The sequence below is a fragment of the Ptychodera flava genome, chromosome 10 (genome assembly GCF_041260155.1).
Source record: "Ptychodera flava strain L36383 chromosome 10, AS_Pfla_20210202, whole genome shotgun sequence".
Classification (NCBI taxonomy): Eukaryota; Metazoa; Hemichordata; class Enteropneusta; family Ptychoderidae; genus Ptychodera; species Ptychodera flava.
The window spans coordinates 18,006,352-18,033,168 of NC_091937.1; the positions used below are offsets into that span (position 1 = coordinate 18,006,352).

The following is a 26,817-nucleotide window of genomic DNA, read 5'->3' on the forward strand; positions in this document are numbered from 1 at the left end:
AATGGCAAATTGAAACAACTCACCCTATATTTATGTGTTCCTAGATGACCCTTATGGGAAGTCACATGGCACATCGTCACCATCTGCTGATGGGTCATCATGGATTGGGCTTGGTTTAATTCCAGAGACTATTTAATTCCAGGGACTCCCAATAAGACGATGCCCTTCAAGTCTTTTAATGTCATCGACGGCAACCTCATCTTTTCATCATCCTTGATTCGACTAATCGTTGTCTATCGTCCACCAAAGGGGTCTCTTAACGATTTTCTCTATGAATTTGCTGACTTATTGGAGAGTGTGATTTACTCACAAGGAGGTTGATTATTGTTGGAGATTTTAACATTCACGTGGACAATCCTGCTAATGCTGATTCTGTAAAGTTTGTTGATCTACTTGACTCTCTTGGCTTGACACAACACGTAATTGGTCCAACACATTCTAAAGGCCACACCCTAGATCTGATTATCACCAGGGCAGCTGACCCATGCGCTACCGATATAGAATCTGATTGGCTCTTACCATCCGACCATGCCTCTCTTCATTTTTCCGTTGCGTTTACGCGACCCCGTCCGCTGAAAACTACGAGGTCTTTCCGAAATCTTGCAAATATAAATGTAAGTGATCTTCAACAGAAAATCAAGTCATCGATGCAATCGATCACGTCTGACATTTGCTGCCGTCCGACTGATCTTGTTAATGCTTATAACAGTGCTTTAACCTCAGTTATTGATGAAATTGCTCCAGTCGTGAACAAACAATTCTTAGATAAAGTGCGGGCTCCATGGTTCACAGTAGAACTGATTGAGTCACGTCAAAATCTGCGCCAACTGGAGGGACGATGGAGAAAATCCAGACTTGTGGTTCATGAACAAATCTTCAAATCAGCCAGAAGTGAATATACAGTTAAACTTCGTAATGATTGGTCAGGTTTGCTACCAGGGATTACATAAATATTCCATATTTGCTGAAATGTAGCATCACTACTTTCACGGATAGGTGAGTCCATGAAATTTAATACTTTGTAGGATATGTACAGAATAAGATGAAAAGAATGGAGTCTGTTGCTTTAAAAGCAAATTAATGAATTAACTTATGTGATGATTAATAAAGCACACCCAGCGATGGTAGGCCTATACCACGAGATTTTGACCAGTTCACGACATATATGCACGAGCGATAGCGAGTGCATATATGAAGTGAACTGGTCAAAATCGAGTGGTATACCGTCGCTGGGTGTGATTTATTGCTATTATATCATAACAGTATATTGAAATTCTGGCGTGGAACATCAAAAACGGATTTTTGCTCAAGCTGAGAGCTCGCGCGTATGCCAGCCGTGGTATATCGCCAATATACCAAGGTTCTTTTCGCATCTCGACCAATCAGATCGCTGTATTTGGGACATCATAAACAGGTATAATATAATTAGAGGTTATTACCCAATATCGCCTGTTCCTGTGTCGTATCAGCATGAGTGTCATTTGTGCTGCGTCAGACACGAGACGAAGTCGAGTGTCTGACGCAGCACAAATGACACGAATGCTGATACGACACAAGGAACAGGCGATATTGGGTAATAACCGATTTATCATATACCCATGCCCATAATTTTAGGGAATTTTTACTAATAGAATTTTGAGGCTTTACTTTATTACGCCTTGCGCATAAATATCAGAATGTTTATGTGAACAGGCTTCATTCATAAAGTATGCGACGAAGATGTCAACATCACGCGCGACATTGCTGCAAGTCGTCCATATCTCAATGAAACCCAAGAAGAAAGACACGGGGGATACAAAAATCGTCATACAGAAGGAACATTTTAAGGTGCAATATGCTGTTACAACTGTAACCGATCAAAAACTGCTCAGCTTTAAATCTATCCTGATTTCGATCGTCGTACGGCACGGAGCTCGCGCGGAGAGGGGACGCCATTTTGTTAGTTTACCTTTAAAGTTGCCATGTCAACAGTCGTCGCGCGCGCGCGCGACATCGCTGTCACGCCACCGCGCTCACTACCTGTTCAGTGGAGACCGTGCACAGTGCCGGCGCTGTGCGAACGGCAGAATGTTTGCAAGAACTTGACCAAAAATACCATGGGAAAACATTTCAAGACTCAACGTGATATTTCCGCATTTTGCAACCAGAAATACCCATGTTCCTCGAAGCCCTTCAAGTTTTTACGTCGGCGACATCGCTTCGCAGGCGGGGAGCGGCAGCCATTTTGTTGTTTACGTTGTTTACCAACAAACTGCTAATGTAGTTCGGGAAAGCTCTAAAACTGATGACGTCCATCGTGCATATCTCGACGTTTACCGTGAAATATCACGGCTGATATTTTACGTTGAACGTCACTAGGATGTAGCAATATGGGCATGGGTATATGATAATATGCAATATCTAACAAAGGTCATATTAAATCCCAATGAACAAGCGTACATGAAACATTTCTGTGTGTCATTCAATGAGCCATCCAATAACAGAGAGAAAGGTGTTTTTTTTCTTTTTTTTACTCGACAATAAGGAAACGCGATTAGATTTTGAGTTTTGAACTCTGATATTGCAGACAATAATCTCATAAGCGTAATAATCATTTACTTTTGGGGCTTAACATTTTCCTAGAAAACATACAGGCAATTCAACTAGTCATTTAAGATTACATAAAGTCATTGCAATCATGTATGATTTTTAAACATTCTGTGTTTTTTTGTATTTCCTTTTGAGAGCGGAAAAAAGTTTGGGGGAAGTCGTTTTTAAAACACAGCCTTTTTAACCAACTAGTCATGGTAAGTCGATATGTGAAATTAAGCAGTAAACTCATACTGACTGTTGTACAATCATTCACACAGAATTTAGTAATTTACTTATAGCGTCAGACTTTTTGTATAAATATCCTTGATCTGGCCGTTTCGGTTGAAGGAAGAGGAAAGCCGATCAATGATCCCTTATACCGTGAAATGCAATAAATATCTGAAATATGCTTGGTTTTCATAGAACAAACTAAACTATTTTGTTCGACTACATGTCTGGATCAATCTGACTACTTAAACGCTTAGAGGGTATGCTGAGTGATGAACAGATGAGAATAGGTATTTTGTCTATGTTCTGCGAAATGACTTTCATGATAAGTCACAGATCGCATTGCCAGCTGACAATTACTATCAGGGTTACTCTTAACCACGACGTTTACCTAAAATGATTTTATTATTTTCGCCGACAGTAAGTCCATGACATTGAATATGTCTTTCAGATACCATGGACGTGTGAAATAACAATATGTTATGGATAGGTTTTCGATGTATATACTTTAAATTTGTTTATTCTAGAGCCTTACATGCATTTTTAAAACACTTTAACGAATTATTTATTATTTTCTTCGCGAAAAAAATAAGCCGTACATTTAAAGCTAGACCAGACGCTGTCTTTTTTCTTCAGTGGTAAAATCACATATAGGGACAAACCTGTCAAACTTCGTAACATCGAGTTCAAAATTGACACAATAGGATGAATATCGTTGGTTCAATGTTACTTTCTACCTAAAATATCACCGAGTACACAATTCGGGCTAAAAGTACATAACATTATAGTCATGATGAAAAGCATCTTCGCCTACTAAGGTTTCTTGACAAAGTTTACTAATGCGTGATAAGGCATATTATAATATATCCATGCACATATCGCTCCATTCTGGTGACATTAACCATAAATTTCAGATGCAATATTTTACATTTGATGCAGAGATAGGTACGATAAACGTCATCATTTTGAAGAGTGTTCCCGAGTAACTTTAGCAACCTGAAAGTAAACAAATTAAAGAACAAAATGATGCTGTAGGAATGATGATATGCAAATTTTACTCACATTCCTGATTATATTTTTTTTCTGAGAAGATAGAATGGCTACTTGCCCCCCTCAAAATGGCTACTTGCCCCCCTCAATTTGCATGTGATCTATCAAGCGAAAATTATCAAACGTTAACAAGGCTACATTTGTTTCGAAGACTTTTTTCAATGAATTTTCCAACATTTCCCATGTACCGGCAAACAGCCTCCTTAAAAGATCTAATGGTGTCTATTCAAATTCTCACAAAACAGTCACAAGTTGTCACGCTTTTAGAAGATTTTGAAACCATTAGCAAAGGTTAAAGCTGATATCATTCCGACAACAAAAGTGAATATATAAAATATATGTCATGTTTTAATTTTTTGTCGTATACATTTCCAAGAAAGCACAGCTGATTCTTCCGAAATTATTCTTTGACATGAATTTAAACACTTTTTAACAATAAGATTACCAATGGCACCTTCACTTTAGCTTCGTGAGGGTATCATGTTTGGTCGACATTTGTTGCAATTGCGGTTTTTACCCTTAATGTAATTGATTTTAAACCACATGTGACTTTCGAATCTTTCATTATTTCGCGAGATTTTCTTTAGAGATTAAAAGATAGGGTTACTGTAAACTCGCACTGCATAAAAACCCTATAATACTTACTGTATTACATGGATTATTGCTTGTATTTTAGCTGAAGAGTGCATATACAGACGAATACAGTCAAGAATCCATTTTCTGTATTCAGCAAGCCTGTATTCATGTGGATTCATATGAATTCACGTGTATTATTCTATAATACAGGCAACTCATTCATGTGAATTTATCTGAATTATTGGGTTTTCATGATCCTGAGGTTTTGACCTACATGGAAAGTCGACAATTTATAGTTTTGGAATGAAGCTGTTCACTAACTCTGATATGATAGGCTGAACACAACCTATTTCGGTTTACAACGATGTAAATGATATTCGATTTAAAACTTCAAATAAGAGACCAAACACAGGTCACACAAAATGTAATAGTCGTAGATTGTGTGTACTTTGAAAAACCATGGGATAATGTTATCAATGCAGCAAGATCAAATACATCACGAATAGCAAACGTACTCATGCTACACACAGACAGACAGACAGACAAACAGACATACTCTGACCACGGCATTGGCAACCTAGGGTGCCAATGGCGGAGCATCTAGGAGTAACAAAGTGAAATATTAACAATGTTTCCTCAGACTGATTAAAATTACATTTATTCAAACGTGTAGTTTGTGTCATTGAAATGGTAATGAGTGGAACATGACAATTGTTACAAGAGATGCGCATACGTAAACATTTCAGATGGGAGCTACAGACTGATTGTCGTACATTTTCACTTACATGTCATTTCACTCAGAGATATAACACACATAACACAGTTTGTTTTACGTTAAGGTATACACTACTCTAAAATTCCTTGGTGCGAGCGTAGCTGCATTGTTATGGTCTGATTCATACGATGATAGCCAATTGGTCATCTTTCGTTTTGTTGTCTTCTAGTTTAGTCAGCTTAACTGAAGCATCGAGTCCTTGGAAATTTGGATGTGAATGTATAGATCACCTCCAACATGAACCTGTTAAAAGAAAACAATCCTGTGAATAATCTCCAGTTTGAGAGCGATCGGTCAATATGTAGAAAATGTGCACAGATGCATATACAACAGTTGCAGCCATCAACCTCGTTGGCGGCGCTCTCAGGGAAATGGGTACCCATGGTTCATAACATCACGGAAAAGGGAGCGTGTTTTGTTCATCATAAAGGTCCGTGACAAAAAGAAAAAGGGTACTTTTTCAAAATGTTGTCCCGTGAAATGACAAAGAATACCCCATCGAGACCTGATAAACAATCTTCTTTGATGTACAGCCATATTAATACTAATGTTCGGCATATACTCTTTTCCCAAAAGTTATCAGGTAACGTTGCTTCGGATTGCAATGGGGGTAAGTTGATAGAGATAACTGCAATTATCTATACAACATTGACATGGCTGTACCTCTCCCTCTCCTAAATTTTGTAAATTAGAGGATGATTTTCGGTCAGTTTTTCTCCAATATGCCACAAATAACGGTGTCTTTTGTTTAAAAGCCCAGATAAGGAGTGTTTTGAAATTTTGCGAACAAGCAAGGGTAAGCTTATATATCAGCCATCCTGTGAGGGCTACCGCCGGGCCATGCAACCAACATATCACTGGAGAGGTAGTTATACTGTACACAGAGCTGGTTTTTTAAATCGAGCTGGTATTTCGATTTGATTTTGTTTAGAGATGTCGGTTTGAATATATAAAAAAATTTGGAGGAGAAAGTAAAACATCTTCGTAGCTGCCCTCCTATCACATACTTTTTGAGGAAATAAGCTAATACAGCGAGTCGAGGTCAAAAATGTCAATAAATCTGAACTTATATAATACATGTACGCAAATGATGACGGAAAATGTGCAATAGACAAGGCAGCAGTGACAGGTAAAGAGAGGGATCTATGTAGACTTGTGGTCATTAAATCAAGAAGTTTGTCACGTCTTATATCTTTAAAGATATAAAAATCTGATGAAAGCGCATGTTTGATGGGAAATAATTCAACAAAAAGTCATGGTTCCAGGCAGGCAAACGCGACTGCAGCAATATGTGTGCCACTTATTGCTCACGTAGAAGTGAATTATTTTTCAAACGATTGCTGCAGCTCGAGTAATGCCATTGTATACGTCGGGCTAGTGAGAACGGGCATAAGGTATTTGGGCGTGGCAAAGGTTTAAAGTAGATGACCAACGGTTTAATAAATGATAGGAACTTTCCACTGAAATGTGACAAGGTAGGTGGTATCATTTTTTAGCCCTTATGAGTTAGATAAGTTCACTTGAAGGATATAGAGAGGAATAATTCTTCAAACAACTGCAGCTTTGGTAATTAATTTGTAATCTTCCCTGTGACTTTGATGTAAATATTTAACCGGCTATTGAAATATTAAAATCGTTATGCAAAAGATGCCTGGGGAACTGTATATATATTCGTGAAAATATGGATTTCTGTGATTTGTTTGTAAGCCAACGCACGATGCTGTAACTATGAACTTGATGATCGGTTGCTATTGACCATGCTATACCACGGAAATGTGAGGAAGTATATAGAGACTTTTAAGGATGCTTAAACGGCACTAAATTTATTCGAAATTATGGGAAATTTAGGATTTAGTACACGAAATATCCCTCCATAATATCAACCATGCCATATTTGAAGGGTTTTCACTACCCTATTTCGGAATGTGGTCAAAATTTGAATGCATTGGGTGTTCTGCAAAATCACGAAAGGACAACAGAGCTTTTCGAATACTAGTTCCCATGGCTATCTGGATCTTTTCAAGGCGGCGTATAAATTTCTACTAAAATGAAATAACATGAATCTGGATCAAGTTTATGACAATCAAATTAAACCCACATGTGCGTGGCAAGCTGCTTGAACATTACATAATTTGATTAGCAGGAATGCGAGCAACTATATGTACGCTATGAACACTCTGATATCGCCCTAAGAATGCAATGTAAGGGGAGTTTATCATTGCATTTATCTAAGAAAGTTGTCAATATGTTTAAATGCATTATTTCAAACTTCTAGCCTCCTTCCCTCGATCTTGTGACTCAGGGTACCGGAAGTGAAACAAAAGGAACGGTCTTCTGCTCTATAATGCAACAAATGATCATTATTTACAGAAGAAAACTTAAAGCACACCACCTTGACGAGATAGTTGATCCCCGTAACCACCTGGCTTCTGTATAGTGTCACTTCATGGGTCTTGAAGTTTTCTCCCACCTTTTCTTCAACTTCAGTCCAGACCTGCGGGAGAAGGCAACAGTGGTGGCGTTAGTGTCTGAGATTGCAACACCTTCGATGTAGATATAGATAGTGGCATTCTTTGCAACACATGAACTTTACTGCAGTAAGGTTTTGTTGTTGAAAACAAATTATTCACCGAACATTAGCTACGGAGGACGCGAAAGTAACACCAACAACTATTTGGAGCTGCCATGGGAGTTAATATGACAGTACTAATGATGTCCTTATTCAAAGACAAAACATAGAAGATTCCTCTACACGGGTGACCTTTGCATTCTTATCGCATAAAGAAAGTTAAAAAACTTACTCTGTTCACTAGTACTTGTTCTCTAAGTGTGGTTTCTCTAGGAGGTGTCCATCCACCAAATAATGTATCGTCAATTCGCCCTGTCATTGTACGCTTCCTGAGCTTAAAACCAGGCCAGGCGTATGAGTGAAATAACAGCTTGAAACGACTCACTGTATTTATGTATGTGAGTCACGTGATACATCGTCGTCTGATGATTAGTCATTGTTACTACTAGGAATTTCTTTTGAAAATATTCCATATTAGCTAATAAAATGTAGCATCACTACTTTCATCAATAGGTGAGTCCGCGAAATATTATCTTGTATAAGACGAAAAGAATGTATTCTTTTGCTTTACGAGCAAATCAACGAATAAATTCGTGTGATTTTGTCCAAGATCTAAAAAGGTCGTATTAAATCTCAATGGGTATTGAGATTATGTAAGAGGGGGAATAAAAAAATACACCCAAAGATCATAAAAAATTCGTGCATCTCTATGAGTTGAAGCATCAATAGTCTCCCTTTGACCTTTTTGAAAAGTATAAATATACCGAAGAATCAATTCATGATATAAACGTGAGCAGTCCTGCGACCAGCAATTAGTTTCCGTCACAATCAAAGCTAAACCTTTTAGAGGTGTTCCTATGGGACCGTTCATAAGAAACCAAAGATGTAGACCAAGAATTGGAATGTGTGAATTGGAATGCGGCTCAAAACCAAAATTAACATAGTTTATTTCTTAAACATAGATGTTGCATATCGACAGGTGTTATCCCTCCCGTACACCTACATACAATCTGTATCGCAATTATTTAGGGACTGGTCAGTTTCTTCGGCCTGGGGGGGGGGCGGTGGATTCATGGGGGGGGGGGTGTCACCCTTTTTTTGACTTTGGTGATAGGGGGGTCACCATGTTTTTGAAATGCCCAATAGGGGGGTCAGTGTGTTTTTGAATTTCGACACAGGCTCATCATTGCCTAAAATGCATCGTGTCAGCCACAAATTTCATCATTCAGTTGCATTTTTCGGCGCGCCCTTCGGGCGCGTAACTTTAATAATCAGACATATTTTCAGCACGCCCAACTTTAACATATCAGGCATACATATATCAGAGATATCTGTATGTTCAATATTTTTCAGCGTGCTCTTCGAGCACATTACTTTAATATAATATCAGACATTTTTCAGCACGATCTTCCTGTGCATGACTTTAATATACAAGAAGTATATATCAGAGGTATCAGGATGTTTCATATTTTCTCCGCGCCCTTCGGGCGCCATACTTTGATAAATCAGAGATATATGCCAGAGATATCTTGATGTTTGCTAAGTGAAAGTGTACCGTTATGAAATCTGCATTTCATATGATAAGCAAGACAAATTCCTGATACTTTTCTGTTCTCTGTATGAGAATTCAGTATGAGAAAGCAACATGCACAAATATTTCACAATATATATTTGATAAAGTGACTTATTTTAGAGATAGAAAAATGACAAGATATCTTTCATTGTCATTGATGCAACTGTTTTCCTTTGTGTCTCAGGTTTTCTGTAGAATGCTTTTTTATGACCAAAATAACAGTTAAAAAGGCAGTTTTTGTCATTAGCTGTGCTTTTATGGTTTCAATGTTACAAGAAAAGGTCATCTCAGACACTGCACACATCAGATTTAGCTAAAATGCCTCTCTATGGCTCCTCAGGAGATTTAATTGGATGGCTGGCAAGTCTTAACACCCATCAAAATTTTTGATTTACTGCTTTTTCTTCTTTGATATTAATGATTGACATCCATTTCTGTTCAGGACATCTGGTTAAGCATAGAAAATGTGAAATACATTCACAACTCATTCAAATGTACTGTATTCAAACTTCAAGATTGACACTTTGAAATTCCTATCTTACAACTGACATGTCAACAATTTCATTGAAACACAGAATGACTGTTAAAATATAAATGTATGTAAAATTAAATATACATACATACATATATATATATATATATATATATATATATATATATATATATATATATATATATATATATATATATATATATATATATATATATTATGTCCACCTTTTGTTTTACAGTTGTTGCATGCGGGGGGTCACCCTGTTTTCGAAATTTGGGATAGGGGGTTACCTTGTTTTCAAAATTTGGAATAGGGGGGGTCAGCCACTTTTTGACTTCGGCAAAAATTAATCCACCGGGGCCCCCCTCAGGCCGAAGAAACTGACCAGTCCCTTACGTACAATTGAAATGTAAATCGTCATATCATCCTCTGTACATGTGGACATCAAGCGTGACTAGACCCTCTTACACTGCTACGTCAACCATTATCATTTCATACTTTTGTTTATGATTTCTCGACTTTAATTGGTCACTAGGCGAAAAGTAACAAACAAAGTAGACGTTAAAGTGAATGACCTCTGTGATGCACTCATACTGGCTGTTGTTGTGCGGTCATTCACACATAATTAAAGTACTTATAGCTTCAAAATAATTTCTATATATCTGTCCTTGATCTCACCGTTTCGGGTCAAGGAAAAGAAAATCCGATCAATGGTCCCCTATACCGTGAAATGCGGTAAATACGATAGTTGTTCACAGAACAAACTAAAATTATTTTGTTTGAATACCTGTTTGGATTAATCAGTGTCTCAACTATTTCCTAAGGGCGTATGCTAAGTGATGTACGGAAGAGGCATTCCGTGTATGTTCTGCAAAATGACTTTCACAGCGAGCCACGGATCACATGGCCAGCTGACGATTACTATCAGGGATTACTATAAACCACGGCTTGAGCCGACAGGAATTTTACTATTTTCGCTGACAGCAAATCCACAACATCGAATGCGTCCTTTAAATACCTTAGACGTGTGAAATAACAATTATTATGGATAGTTGTAAGGTGTAGTTACTCTAAATTTGTTTATTCTAGAGCAGTATAATAATGATGCATTTTCAAAACATTTTAATAAATTGTTATTTCCCTAGCGTCACAAAAATATGGGTTGGGACAATAAGGCTTTATTCAATATTAAGAATACAAAAAGGGGTCACCCCGTGCAAATTTCGGTACTACGAAAACAAACTTCCTTGAATTATCGATATTTGAAATTCAAAATGGCCGCCATCCCTGTGTTAACTCTGTACTTGTGGCGCAACATTAAACCTTCGATTGTCATAAAATTTAGACTTCCGGTGACAAGTTTATTGACTTCAAGAGCTTCAAAGAGGGTCCCCACATTCAGTGGATTAGAAAAGTATTGTGCAAGTTAGAGAGTCCGAATAACTCTCTCCGAGGTTGCATTCTACCTCTGAGTCAAATACAACAACACGTACCATCAGACAAACATACTCTGATCACAGCATTGGCAACCTGTGGAGCCCCATTGATAGAGCACAAGGAGCAACAAAGGTGAAATATCAAAACTTTTACCGATTTAAATAACATTTATTCAAACATTTGTTTATGTCATTTCTATCAATATCTATGTAGTGGATGAAATATGACAATGACTAAACTCCGATCAGTAATCTTATAAAACAAACAGAATGCATTGAATTCTTGAGGTACTTGTCAATTTCTTTGTCACTGAAGACATGTTGTTTCTGATATTGCTCAGGTAATATTATTCTGACATGGCTCATGTTTTCTGTTATGCATTAAAATCACTATCATATAACCTTTACGGTGGCCCAAAACTACCTGTTCTCCGCATTCAAAGTCTGCGTCGCATTCAATTGTTTTTCTCTCACATACGTCTCCGCATTCAAAGTCTGCGTCGCATTCAATTGTTTTTCTCTCACATATGTCTCCGCATTCAAAGTCTGCGTCGCATTCAATTGTTTTTCTCTCACATAAGCTTATGTCTCCGCATTCAAAGTCTGCGTCGCAATCAAATGTTTTTCTCTCACATATGTCTCCGCATTCAAAGTCTGCGTCGCAATCAAATGTTTTTCTCTCACATATGTCTCCGCACTCAAAGTCTGCGTCGCATTCAATTGTTTTTCTCTCACATATGTCTCCGCATTCAAAGTCTGCGTCGCATTCAATTGTTTCTCTCTCACATATGTGTCCGCATTCAAAGTCTGCGTCGCAGTTAATTGTTCCTCTCCTAGATGGGCCACAGGCGGCCCAAACACTATTAATAAGCTTATTATTGAGTTTTTCTCAGTTTCCTCTATCAGTTCTTCTCCCTTTCTTCACGCTCTGACTGATCGTAGAGTCAAGAGGCTAGGTTAGGCTATATAGTCATTTATTTTATTTACTACGATCAGTCAGAGCATGAAGAAAAGGAGAGGGACTGATAGTGACAGAGAAAACTGAGAAAAACTCAATAATAAGCTTTATTAATAGTGATTGGGCCGCCTGTGGATGGTCGTCGCAGTTAATGATTTGTCACCAACACATGAAGGCGTTGGCAAGTTTTGGTGAGCGTGACCCTCGCTCCATGACCCATATTGCATCCGGAAAAAGTATCACTCTTTTAGTGTTCGTGATCGCGAAAGGCTCATTTTTGAAGGTAAGTGACAAAGTAATTTATTGTATTGTAAGCTTATGGGTTAATGATCTAGCCAAGGGGGTACGCTGCTCACCAGTATGGGCGCATCATAATGGGTCCACACCCGGGGGGGGGGGGGTCACTTCCATTACTTGCCAATATGTATACGTGCCGCCCAATGGGGTGGGTATTTCAGCAACTTGGTCTAAAATGGGGGTATCAATTCACAGTAAACCAGGGTCTAAAATGGGGTCGATTTTTGAGTGCCACACAAAACAAATTCCAACTGTCAGTTCCCGTCTTCCTAGCACAGGGTTTTGAGCTGCACTCAATAAGCATCGATATCTTTTTGTGTGGCAGGGGAACTATTAAAGAGACCCCTGGCTTTAGCCAAAGTAAATATAGACTTTGTTTTAAAACACTGTCACTAATTGGTCAGAACTCCATATATGGAAGAATTTTGCCCAATAGAAAATATCGAAACAAAGTGGCTCTACTACTTCTATCATAACAGGTCGACCATGGGAAAACTAGCAGTGCCTTATTGACGAACGGCGAGGCTTCTTGTAGTTTGGAATTTTAAAAACCACCAGTCAGACTGTAACTGCAGTTAACTGATAATTTCAGAAGCTGGACAAAACTTTGGTGAGGGTGAAAGATAGTTTCTTTCACTCAATTTTTTTAGCATTTCCAAAAACGTTTTTCGGAAATCATGGCTTGGCCAGCAACAACAAAGCCGTAAATGCAGTATAGTGGTAAGCTCTGCCGGTAGCTCGGTCGCGCAAATGCTTGCTTTTTACCCGATTACGTTTTTGCAAATTTTGACACTGTGACTTTTGACCTGGGTCAAAGGTCATAAGGTCTAAAATGGGGTCCTAAAATAACGAGATTTTAGGTCTAAAATGGGCCCCGGGTTTTTTACGTGCGGCCGCACACCCCTACCACTTCTCAGAGCAGGTACCCCCCCCCCGGGGTCCCACATGAGCGTCCGAATGTAAAACGGCAGCCCGTCCCACAACTGCCAATACATCCAGGGCTAGACGGTGGCTAGATCATTAACCCCATAAGCTTACAATACAATGAATAACTTTGTCACTTACCTTCGAAATCAATGAGCTTTTCGCGATCACGAACACTGAAAGAGTGATACTTTTTCCGGATGCAATCATGGGTCATGGAGCGAGGGTCACGCTCACAAAAACTTGCCAGCGCCCTCATGTGTTGGTGACAAAATCACTGACTGCGACGCCCATCTAGGAGAGAAACAATTGAATGCGACGCAGACTTTGAATGCGGAGACATATGTGAGAGAAAAAACATTTGATTGCGACGCAGACTTTGAATGCGGAGACATATGTGAGAGAAAAACATTTGAATTGCGACGCAGACTTTGAATGCGGAGACATATGTGAGAGAAAAACATTTGATTGCGACGCAGACTTTGAATGCGGAGACATATGTGAGAGAAAAACATTTGATTGCGACGCAGACTTTGAATGCGGAGACATATGTGAGAGAAAAACATTTGATTGCGACGCAGACTTTGAATGCGGAGACATATGTGAGAGAAAAACATTTGATTGCGACGCAGACTTTGAATGCGGAGACATATGTGAGAGAAAAACATTTGATTGCGACGCAGACTTTGAATGCGGAGACATAAGCTTATGTGAGAGAAAAACAATTGAATGCGACGCAGACTTTGAATGCGGAGACATATGTGAGAGAAAACAATTGAATGCGACGCAGACTTTGAATGCGGAGACGTATGTGAGAGAAAAACAATTGAATGCGACGCAGACTTTGAATGCGGAGAACAGGTAGTTTTGGGCCACCGTAAACCTTCCATATTTTGATTGGTTAGTCGATTGTTATGTTAATGAACATACAGTATATATTCGAGTATAAGACACAGATTACAAAGGTTTATACGTTTAGTTGCATGGGGGTGAAATTCGTCAACGAGAAAGTAGTAGTGATATGATCAGAAATTTGGTGCAAAGATAGTCATAGGGCTGTTTTTCTTCTTGTGGTCTTGAACTCCAACCAGAGAGACTGAACCATCAAGGTCTTCGAAAATTCGGATGTGAAATGTATCTATCATCGCCGACGAAAACCTGTTAAAAAGAGAATAGTTTACATTAATTGAAATATTTAATTGAAAAGCCTGTGAATGTCACAAGTTAGAGCACGATCATATGCTACATGTAGAAAGAAGTTCAGGTACATTTGGAACAGTGGGAGCGATCAAGTCCTTCAATGCAGAGGCCTAGGTGATTTATAAATTCGATACAATGTTTTATAAATGTTTTGGAAATATTAATGGCTACGTTAGTTTTAAGGACCCTCGGTGTCATACCTTGACGATTAACCAGCGTATGCCGAAGTATCAAAATTTCTCTAAAACGCTGGCTTGCTGAACTAACGATGTATTTTTCAATTTTGGGCATATAGATAGCGTATTCATAACGTACACAAGGCTAGGGATGGACCATTAGATCTTGGGAGGGGGTGGGTCACAATGAAATTGTGAAATTTTGTTACAATTGTAAATTTCTAAAAGAATTTTTTTTCCAAATGAGAAAAGCTGTGCTAATTTTTTTTTCTGAGTAAATTTTCAGATTTACAGTTTTTTTAGTTCGACGCCGTCTGAGGATACAATGCAATCCATAATACTAGCGCAAATAAGATTGTGTGCTGTAACCCCAACATACATATGGCCTAGTGATTTATATTGCTGATAGATTTCGCGAAATGTTGCAGATCATCTTGTGCATTGAATGTCCAACAGTACTGCCTAATACTGGAACAGAAGGAAATGAAAAAGTTGTGGAATCAGAGATTGATCTTTGCACAACCAATGACAGTCCATCCGTCACTCCTGGTTCTGTAAACTATTGTGAACCGATGATTCATATAAATGAGACAAATCAGAAAAAAGACAATGTTGGCAATGAGTTTCCCTCCGTATGATTTTTTACAAGAGGGTGAAGATGTGGTGCAAAGCACCGCGGGGGAGGTCAGGAGGGGGTGTCCCCCCTATTGCCATTGGAGCTTTTGAAAAATAGAGATTAAAATGGTGTTATTTGGTGGCACTTGGGGAGTATTTTTTCAGATTACACATCTTCCTCTGAAACATGGTCTTCTTGCTCCTCAGTAGCTTCCTATAGTTTTGAAAATTGACTATTTTGGTTTCCTGGTTTCCCTTTCTACTGCGTGGTGAAATGCCTACATTAACCCCACCAAACATCATGCATATCTCATGATTTACAATTGATTTTGACAAGCTGAGAAGCTGTTTGCAAAATATAGTGAAATTTGCATATTTGCGTTTTATGGGGGCAGTTTTGCCCTTTTTTGATCAAAAAATCTATTTCTCTGTAGCAGCATGTCAAAATTGATTGGATGTGAATAGATGTGGCGAAATTTCAATATTTGTCTTTTTAGGGCAATTTATGCCATTTATGGTCCAAAAATCTGTATTCTCTGAAAGGGCTTGTCCAATTTCTTTGAAATTTGCTACATAAGTCCTTAAGATTTTTAAATCATGCTCTTTTTTTGTGGTGGAAAAATTCTTCAGATAATTGTCATTCAGCATTTGCTACACACAAACGATTAGTCATGCAAATTTATTCAGTATTTGTTATAGAGAAACCTTCAAAGTTCAACCCTTTTGTGTGTTTGTGTGTTGGGATTTGTTAGATAGATGGCATTCTACGTAGTGAATTGTTGAATGTTAAAAAATGAGTTGCTGTTGTTTTTTGAGGTTGTTTTTTGAGAAAAAAGAACTGAAAATGCCTTTTTAAAAGCAAAATAATACATTATGACTTGATATGTTGTTTTTATCATTATTGACGTGTTTCTACTTGTTCACCCATTCTTGCATTCATCATTGCAATAAAATACTGTGAAAAAAATGAACCTGATGTGGCCTGCATCTGTTAACCTTGATCTTAAAAGGCAAATATAACTTTCTGTCTTGACAACCATACCATAGTTTCAATGTTTTACCTAAGTACCTGCTTTGTTTGTACGCAGGAAACAAGTAGAAAACAGGCTCTATAATTTTATAATTTTCAAGTGATCAGAATACAAAAATCCTGAAAAGATAAGATGATCACAACTTCCAGTATAAGGGATACAGTCACTCTAAATGTATAAATTAAAATTAAAATGTGCCTGGAGGATGTACTAAAAATACAGAAAGCTGCTTCGGTAAAATCTAAAAAAATCAAGATTTTAAGGACTTTTGCAGATTTTTTTTACACATTTGTATTCTTATCTATTTTTTTTTTATTTTGCAAACTAGTTTGAAGATTTTTTTTTCCTTACTTTCTGCTCTGCAATTTTTTTTTCTGTCTTTGACCACCCCTCCCAAGATCTAATGGTCCATCCCTTACAAATACGTTTTGGGTACGGTTGACAATTATCTCGATACATATCGACTTATGAGTAACTTACAAGTAAGTTGTGTGAACGTGTGTCAACGAGCGCCCGCGCGTTCGGGACGTATGAGCCATTCTCTGGCATATACGTCGAAAATCTTTGTTCATGCATTCACAAAAGAGTTCGACGACCTCGCTGTACTACGACGAATAGCCGTGTTTCAGCGTGCTTTACCTATAATGTTTTCGACGTACGCCCATGCCAACGTGTTTGCCATATCGTCAAGGTGTGACAGGGCCTAACACAGGTGCAGCCAACGAACAATGCACTTTTAAAGGGGTCCTTACTATGATAAGATATATTGTACATGACAAGTAATGTGAACTGACTAATTTTAAGTCAAGAGGGTAATTAATTAGCTGTTCATAATTTGCCCTCCCACTGAAAATTTTTCGACTTACCCTGCCGCACTCAAACTTCATTTTTACCCGCTCCCCACATATTTTTGCCTGTTTCCCCCCCACTGTGAATGTTTGAAGCTCCCCTGCCCTGTGGCGAAAAAAACTTGCCGATTTCCCCTGCCCTGGAAAAAATTCCCCTCGAAATTTTGTCATTCCATTTCCCCTGCAGACATGAAGCTACCCTACCCTGTGATGAAAAAAAAAACCTGTCGATTTTCCCCTGCCCTGAGAAAAAAAATTCCTGAAAATTAACATTCCCATGCAGAAACATACTGCAGAAACATACTTCTATTTGGTTTCCATCTCGCAGTACATAGAGTGAGATGTGAGGTCAATCGATAGGCTAAGTAGCCTGGGTAACCTTTAAAACGCATAAGTACAGGTGCAGCCAACGGAGCTATTCATCGAAAAAGCTATTCCGGAAGCAATTTTTGAGGGCAGGGGAAATTTTAATTTTGCTAGGGCAGGGGACATATTTTTAGGTGGCAGGGGAACAAATTTTAGTTTTTTTGTCGGGCAGGGCAGATATTGGTTGATTGTCTTGGGGACAGGGCTTGGCGAAAAACGAGGAGAGGGGAAGCTACTTTTAAAACGGGGACAGGGGAATTTCAGCCATGGTGTTTCCGGGAACGGGGACACAGTGCAAGTACTTATACCTTTTAAAGGTAACTTAGCCTATCGATTGACCCCACATCTCACTCTATGTACTGCGAGATGGAAACCAAATACAAGGCCACTGCAGTATGTGTCTGCATGGGAATGTTAATTTTCAGGGGAAGTTTTTTTCTCAGGGCAGGGGAAAATCAACAGGTTTTTTTTTCATCACAGGGTAGGGTAGCTTCATGTCTGCGGGGGAAATGGAATGACAAAATTTTAGGGGAATTTTTTCCACGGCAGGGGAAATTGGCAAGTTTTTTTTCGCCACGGGGTAGGGGAGCTTCAAAAATTCACAGTGGGGAGGGGAAACAGGCAAAAATGTGTGGGGAGCGGGTAAAAAAAAAGTTTGAGTGCAGCAAGGTAAGTCGAAAAATTTTCAGTGGGAGGGCAAATTATGAACAGCTAATTAATTACCCTCATGACTTAAAATTAGTCAGTTCACATAACTTGTCATGTACAATATATCCTATCATAGTAAGGACCCCTTTAAAAGTGCATTGTTCGTTGGCTGCACCTGTAGTACTTGCCCGGTGTCCCCATTCCCGGAAACACCATGGCTGAAATTCCCATGTCCCCGTTTTCAGAGTAGCTTCCCCTCTCCTCGTTTTTCGCCAAGCCCTGTCCCCAGGACAATCAACCAATATCTGCCCTGCCCGACAAAAAACCCTAAACTTTGCTGGCCCTGCCACCTAAAAATATGTCCCCTGCCCTAGTAAAATTAAAATTTCCCCTGCCCTCAAAAAATGCTTCCGAAATAGCTTTTTCGATGAATAGCTCCGTTGGCTGCGCCTGTCTAACAGACCAAAATGTGGAGAGAGAATATAAGGTGTTGGCAACAACTCTCCCATATGCATAATTTGAAAGAGCTGAAACCAGCCGATGTCAAAACGGCGAAAGTGTAAACCGCGGTCAAATATTTACAAAATGAAAATTCACAAACACAAACAATAGTGGACAAAGTACAAAGCAAGGCAACAGAGACAAGCAAGAAAAAAGATGCGTGTGCGGCACTGAACAAAGACGCAAGGAGCACGTCCTGTCGAACAAGGGATCCGCTATCTATTTGTGTTTCCAGCCTGTGTTTCGGAGATGGTCACAGTCTAGATGACCTGACTCATAAACATCGAGGGATCGGGTAAGGGTTCAGAAGTGCCTCGGAAATGCGTGAAAGCAGTCAGTGGGGAATAGCCTCTGAAATATTACTATGGTCAAAATTAGCAAAGTTACTAGTTTAAGTAAGTGTTGAACCACGTTCATGACTGTGAATCACGAAAGACGGCGTTTTATTTTACTTCCGCTATGGTGGCGCCTACGGACTCGGTACCGGCGATTGATTGAATTGGGCTTGCACGAACTAAGTATTTTCTTTCTTGAGAAAGAAATGAAAGTTGATAAACAGTATTTTTTCTCAATACATGTATTTCGGAATTTTTGTTTACTGAATCGTGTGCATGAAAATCGTAGGGAACCAAGAGGCCGAAAACAATGTCTGCCATACAGCAGAAGTTGCAGATCATTGCAATACGAAAAACGTGATCAAAATCGAGCATTAGAAAAAGTTTCACTATCATGTACTAGAAATAAATTGAGTTTTCGGAGGGATATACCCTTTTATGATACGGATACGGACGTTTCTCAGACTGATATGATGAAATACTTCAATTACGTTATGAAATGATCAAGTCATAACATGCAGCACGCCAATGAGTAGATGATTACACACGCTCACTATAATACATGAAAAAACTCCCATAACAAGCATTCAATCTTGATGTACGCCCCCATGCGAGAACTGTGTAATAATGAATTCGGGCTCTTGTGTTATCAAACGATATACTGAGTAATGAATGGGGGGGGGGGGGGGGGTCAAAACCGGGGTCGAATATATGCATGGTCACCCATTCATTCAGTATCTTTCAACATGTCAAACAATATAAGTAGTATCTCGCATCAAACAAAATTCACGAAAAATGGCCGACTTTGTCCCTTTAACAAAAGGCAGTCTTTGTCATTGTTAGCTGTGCTTTTATGGTCAAAGTGTTCTCTCAGACACTGTGCACATCGGATTTGGCTACAACTTATGAAAACAGCTCTCTGGGGCTTCTGAGGGGTGTGATTGGATGGCTGGCAAGTCTAAGGACCCATCAAACGTTTTGATTTACTGCTGCTCTCTCTTTGACATTAGAGATTGGCATCAATTTAAGAACAACAGTTCGTGACATCTGGTTATGAAAAGAAAATGTGAAATACATTCACACTCATTCAAAATACTGTATTCAAACTATGGATGGAAATGGCAGGAACGAAAAAGCTGGAAGGTATTTGGAAATGAATTTCATATTCAATAAATTTTTAAGTCCTCCCTTTGCAATGGAATTTTTTTCGGATCCCCGACATGTTGTAATTTTTTTTTAAAGCCTCCCCCCCCGAAATCTTTCGCCCTCTTCAAGGAGTTATCCTGAACACAGCATAACGATAGGTGTGCGACCTTCTTGCTGTAAAACCGTTGGCAAGGAAAGAATGCACATACTAAAGGAATTTTTCTTTGAACAATGTGGCACAGCATACAGTGTCATGTTTTGATGTTAGGAAGGTTAAGTTGGTTAGCCACAAAAAGAGAAGTGTTTGTCGGCATCTGCCTCTGGAGAAATACTATCGTTGCAAACTTCGTGCGAGTGAGCTAGACATAATCGGACGTTACTTCGGTGTAAAGGTTTCAAATGATACAGAAAGATTAAAATCGGCGGCTGTTTAGCATATATTAAAACTCCGGACTCCAACTGCCATTAAAACGTAATCAGGCTTCATTTTAATCTTTTTTCCAGGCTGTGTGTGAGAATTCTATTACAATTAATCAAATATGCCTCCCTCCTAATGCAGATAGCTGTTACCTTATCCAGGGACTGGCTGTTACTACTGCTTCGGTCTGATAATTTACCCGATGGCTAATAACAAATGAATCATTGTTGTGCCATCCAGAGCATCGCAAACCGTGTTGTATGGATTGGGCGGGACATTGGGGTAAGTTGACAATGCGTCATGGGTCATGTAATATGAAGAGCATCTTAACATCTACATCTCAATAAGATGCCCAAAATGCATATAGCGCCTCCTAAAAACTTTAACCCCAGCATCATCAATGAGACCACAGGGCCAGTCAAATAGAACATTCCCATAAATCTAATAAGACTGCAGATATCGTTGAAAACTAAACTGAAAAGGGGGCTCATACTAATACACTTAGTTTCAAGGGCCTCCTCAAAACTTCGTTTACTCTTGCGAATGCCGAACGATTTTTTTCGTTTGCTAGAGCGACGTAGACAGACAGACAGACAAGGCAGATGGGTTGACAAACTCGATCCCTCACAAAATGCTGTTAAAATAATGAAAATTGTCCAACTTTCCTGATATAGTTTGCTGAAGCGTCACAGACAGACAGACGTGGCAGACAAGCAGACAAACTCACCAGTCACGGCATACATCGAAATACTCTGGCTCGGAAACTTCTTTAACAGTAACCCCCATAAAAGCCGGATTATTGTCGGTCAACGCAAATTTCTAAAAAGTCCACGCTACTGATTGGACGTATTGAGTTACGTTCCAGAATCCCGTAATTTTGTTCATCGTTTGAACCATTTGTATCCGTAACTAAAATATTTTGTACATGAAAACCCCTCCATAATAGCTGTCTTGGTTTTTCTGCAAAATCACAATTGAAAACAGAACTCAACAAATACTTGTTCCCATGGCTCTCTGAATTTTATCAAGGTGGCTGTTTAAATTTCTATTAAAATGAAATTAAGCCTGGTCAAGTTTATGACAATCAAAGTATTCAAATGTGGGGGAAAAACTGCGGAAACCGAACAAAAGTTGATGAGCGAGAGTGGGAGCAACGGTAACACGCGGAGAACATTTTGATATCGCAGTTAAGAATGAAAGTGCATCGAGTTCACCGTGGGTCTAAATAAGTTGGCGGTAGTTTAAATGCATTGTTCAAAACAAACCAAACGATTAGTCATCCGCGTTGTAATGGAACAAATGAGAATTATTTACAGAACAAAACTTAAAACATTACTTTGATGAGATAGTTCATCCCCGCAACCAACTGGCTTCGGTATAGTATTGCTTTATAGGTTTTAAAGTGTACTCCAAGCTTTCCTTCAACGTCAGTCTTGACCTAAGGGAAAAGGCAATAGCGGTGACGTAAGTATCTGCAACACCTTGGATACATGCCTGATATAAGAATTTAGTGGAGATGTACATACTGGCATTGTTCAACATATGACCTTAACTGCGGTAAGTTTTTGTTGTTGAAATCAAAATGACTGTAATCCACAGAACGTTATATCCATGAAGGATGTGAAGGTAATCCAAAAAATTAATGAACAGCCATTGGAGTAAATGTATGACAGTACGATGCTGTCCTTATTCTATGGCAAAACATGCCCGTATAGTGGATTCCTCGACACGGTTGCACCTTACATTATCATCATTTAAAGAAACTTAAAAAAGCTAAATTACTAATGATGTTCCTTATTCTATAGCACAACATACCAGTAGTGGATTCCTCGACACGTTTGCACCTTACATTATCATCATTTAAAAAAACTTAAAACAAGCTAAATTACCTTGTTTGCTAGTTTCTGCTCTCTAAGTGTGGCTTCTTTAGGACGTGTCCATTCACCTAATTGACAGTAAGTTTGCTCTGTCATTGTACGTTTTCTGAGCTTTGCTACACCAGGCTTCTGAATGAAATGGCTGTTTGAAATGACTCACTCAACTTATGTGTTCTTAGCTGACCCTTGGGGCGAGTCACGTGACGCGTCACTATCTGTTGATTGGTAATCATGAGTTTGGGTATGGTCAATGCTAGGGATTTTTATTTAAAATTCCATATGTGCTGACATGTAGTTTCTATAATTTCACCGATTGATGAGTTCACGGACCTTACCCCTTTTAGGATATGTTGACTGAGACGAAAAGAATGGTTTCTGTTACTTTACGAACAAATCAATGAATTAATTTCTGTGCCCACACCAAAGATAAAAGACATTGATACTTATGTAAGGCATAGTTGAGAACAGCGCATCTGGAAAGTGAAGTAAAGTTCGTGAATATTTATGAATTGAAGTATAAGTGATGCAATAGTGGCCTTATGGCTGACATCGCTCCCTTCGATCACAAAAAAAGAATATACCCAATTACTCGACCAGATTTTTGAGTTTTGAATTCTAATATGTCAGATAGTTCTCTCATGGATGCAATAATTCTATCTTACTTTTTGAGCTCAGCATTTTCCCTTGCATAAGGAACATACGGCATACAGGCAACCCAACACCACAAATGCTGATAGCCATTTTCCATTACTTCAAATCATATTTGCAGTCATGTGTGAGTTTTAAAGTGTCTGTGGTTTTCTCCATTTCCTTTTGAGAGCGAGAAAAAGTTTGGAGGAGACGAGGTCGCTTTAACATATTCTTTTTAACCAACTAACCATTGTAAGACGATATTTCTCGCAATATGTTGAATCAAGCGGCGCACTCATACTGGTTGTTGTTGAACAATCACTCACACGGACTTTGAGAATTTATCGCTTCAAATCTGTTGTGAATAACTGTCCTTGATCTTGCCGTTTCGGGTCAAGGAAGATGAAAACTGATCAATGATCCCTGTACCATGAAATGCAGTAACTATGATAGTTGTTCACCGACTATACTAAAACTGTTTTTTCGAATACCTCTCTGGACCATTTGAATAGGTAAACGCTGCCTTAACTATTTTACCTTAGGGCTTATGCTAAGTGATGTAGAAATTGAAAAGAGACTATTCTATTTATGTTCTCCAAAATAACTTTCAAGGCGAGTCACATATCACATGGCCTGATGACAATTACTGTGATTTTTGTCAACAGGGATTTTACTATTTTCGTTGACAGTATAATCATGACATCGAAGACGTTCTGTAGGTAGTATGCACCTCGAAGTGTAAGACCTAAACTTTGCTCAAACTTTTCTCAAGAATCTTTCAACCATTACTCTCTCAAAATTAAGAATAAAATAACACAAGATTTACCGATATTTGAAATTTAAAATCGCTGCCGTCCCTGTGTTAATTCTATACGGAGAAAATAATTTGTTCGAATTTCAAAAAACTAAGACGGTGAAAAGTTGTTTTACACCAAAAGCTTAAAAATGAACCCCCAAAAGTGGTAGTTCAGAAAAATAATTTCAAAAGTTTGAGAGTCCGAGCGAGACGCATTCTACCTTAAACACCTTGGTAGTATAGTATAAAGAAATTAATTTTACTCTTGGAAAAATAAAACCTGGTGATTTTTTCCATAGTCCCCCAGTAAATTATGGAAAAAAAATATGGCCCTTCCTCATATTTCCTTTCTTTCCATTTTCCTCCAATATATACATGCATGTGTAAACAGTAAGTCATGTGCGGTGCTCCAAATCATGGTTGACTGAATGTACTTTGCTGTGACCTAGGTAGCTACTATGGTTCTCTTTTTTATAGATCAAACTTCTGGCAAATATTGAATCAATGTCGTTTTTTTCCCCCAGTCCCCTCCAAAGAATTGTGATATTTTTGTCTGTTCACCCTAATTTTGGAGGGAGGGAGATGGATGATCCCCCTGAAACTCCTCTGCCCTCCAGGAAGTAAATTCTGAACACTCCCTTACTCTAAATTGGTTTATTCCAGAGCAGTACATGCATGTTCAAAACAGTTTCATGGCCGTACATTTTAAGGTCGTATATTTAAAGCAGGCGCTGTTTATCTCTAGAGGAAAACTCGCATATCAAACCCAAACATATATTATAACTAACAGTATTACATCTAGGGACAGAACCAGTCAAAATATATGAAATTTTCCGCGATTCGCAGTAAAGCGGGAAATTACTGTCTTGTCAAGATGTCACGTGCCAGTACGGGGCAAATTAAGTGATTGAAATGTAGTTTAGTACAGTTGTTGTATTGTTGGTGTGTTGTATTTATTAAGTTGTGAGAGATGTTTGATTTCAGTCTAGCAGAGTGTTTCCCTCCGTGCATGTTTAGTTTTTCTGCCGTATTTTCGTTCTCTAAACGTTCAGATGGCTCATCAGCAGTCAGGCTTTTCCATAGATATGCAATTATTGCAGAGTGTGGTGCAAGGGCAAGTGCAGGTAACAGTGACAAGCTTTTGGCAAATTTGGAGAAACTTGTGACAAGCAGGATGCAGCAGCTGACGGACGATATCACAGCTAGCCAATGAGAACTTTCACTGTCGCATATTGATGCTATCAAGGAGATGCAGTACACCAAAACGCCAGTTTTTTAAGAAAAAATGGTGCAAGTTTAACCAGAAGATGGCGGACCATATGTCAGAAGCGCACACGCAGCTCCAATCCATTTCGCAACAATTCATCGCAAAAGGTATATATGAAACCTCAAAACCCCAAAGTTTAAATCGAAAATTACTGTCATAGCTAACATCAAATTCCACCAATTTTTCACCTAGACATAACAAAAAGGGCAATGCTTTGTATGAAATCTGTTCTATTTGCTGCAGGGAAATAGCATAAATATATAAACATTTTAATAGCAAAAACTTTGCTATGCAATGGCTGTTACGGTCATGGCGTGAAGGGTACCGCAAAATCACAGTATTGCCAGCTCACGTGTATTTTATTGTCTCTTAAAAGTCATCTGCTGATCTTATTTTGTAACATAACCTGGTTTGTTTGATGTCATTAGAAGGGTAATTTACCAGTATTTACAATGACATATGGTAATATGCAATATCCTCCATAGTTTTCATGATATATATCCTAAGCTAACTCCATACCCCAAAGTGTATATAGCAAATTACAGCGTGTCTCAAACTCTACCAATTTTTAACTTTGTTTACAAGGCAATGCTTGTATGAAATCTGTGGTTTTATTTGTTACAGAAGTATGTCACAAATATGATATAAACCTTTAGCGGGAAGATACTATGATTTAGTAGCATTTGGATCATATTTGTAATGGTACCCAGAGATGGCAATTTTGCTGAAACACATACGTTTTTATACTTACACGTCTTTATGAAAGTTGTGAGCCGACCTGAATTAGATACATAACCCAGATTAGTAGGGTAGCATTGGAAAGAATGTTTTTATTCTGTGGTACCCTGAAAAACATGACCGCAACAGCTATTGCATCCCTATATTTTTTCTGTTAATATATACAGATTTGTTATCCTGGGAGGGGGTGCACATAGACGCCCTCTTGCCCACGGACTAAAAGGATACTTTGACATGCTGAAAGTGGCAAACATGCAAACTCAATTTGTTCGCCTGTTCCTGCACTTCTGGCATGGCTTGTTCAGTAGGTGACATTGCACCTGGCATTTCTTGTGTTCACGGTTACATGTTTGTTTCTAAATAAAGATTACTGAATGTAGCTGCACGTAACATCGGACACTTGCTCGAAATGTGCACAAATTTTATCAATGTTGCATGTCTGGCTCTTGTACTCTGAATCGTGAATATGTCTTTTTATTGTTGCACCAGCAGTTGCCTTCTAAGCTTAAGATGTATTTTCGTCATTCTTGCTTGCGTAATTTCAAAAGCGTAGTCTAAAAATGCGGACAAATGTTTATTTTTGCAAATTAATGAGAGAACAATGACGTCAATTTTGAACAGTCCTATTGTTTGTTGTAAAATCGTTTTTCTCCCCAATGCTGCGTGTAGTCGATGTTGCTCGCTTTGAACCTCGTTCAACTCAAGCAAATGAATTAAGTGTTCTGTTTCAGTGTTCCCTTTAAGACGAGTGACGTATCATCATCAGATTACAATT

General features: G+C 38.6%; 1 protein-coding gene and 1 long non-coding RNA gene across 2 annotated transcripts in view; both read right to left on the minus strand.

Annotated features, from left to right (window-relative positions):
- The window catches only part of LOC139142158 (biotin--protein ligase-like), a 635,662-nt gene that overhangs the window by 324,597 nt on the left and 284,248 nt on the right, over positions 1–26,817 (minus strand). The window lies entirely within an intron of this gene.
- LOC139141438 (uncharacterized) lies at positions 14,264–22,795 on the minus strand. The gene is made up of 3 exons (XR_011554174.1): positions 22,624–22,795; positions 22,071–22,172; positions 14,264–14,608 (listed from the first exon to the last, which is right to left on the minus strand). It is a non-coding gene; the product is annotated as an uncharacterized lncRNA (long non-coding RNA).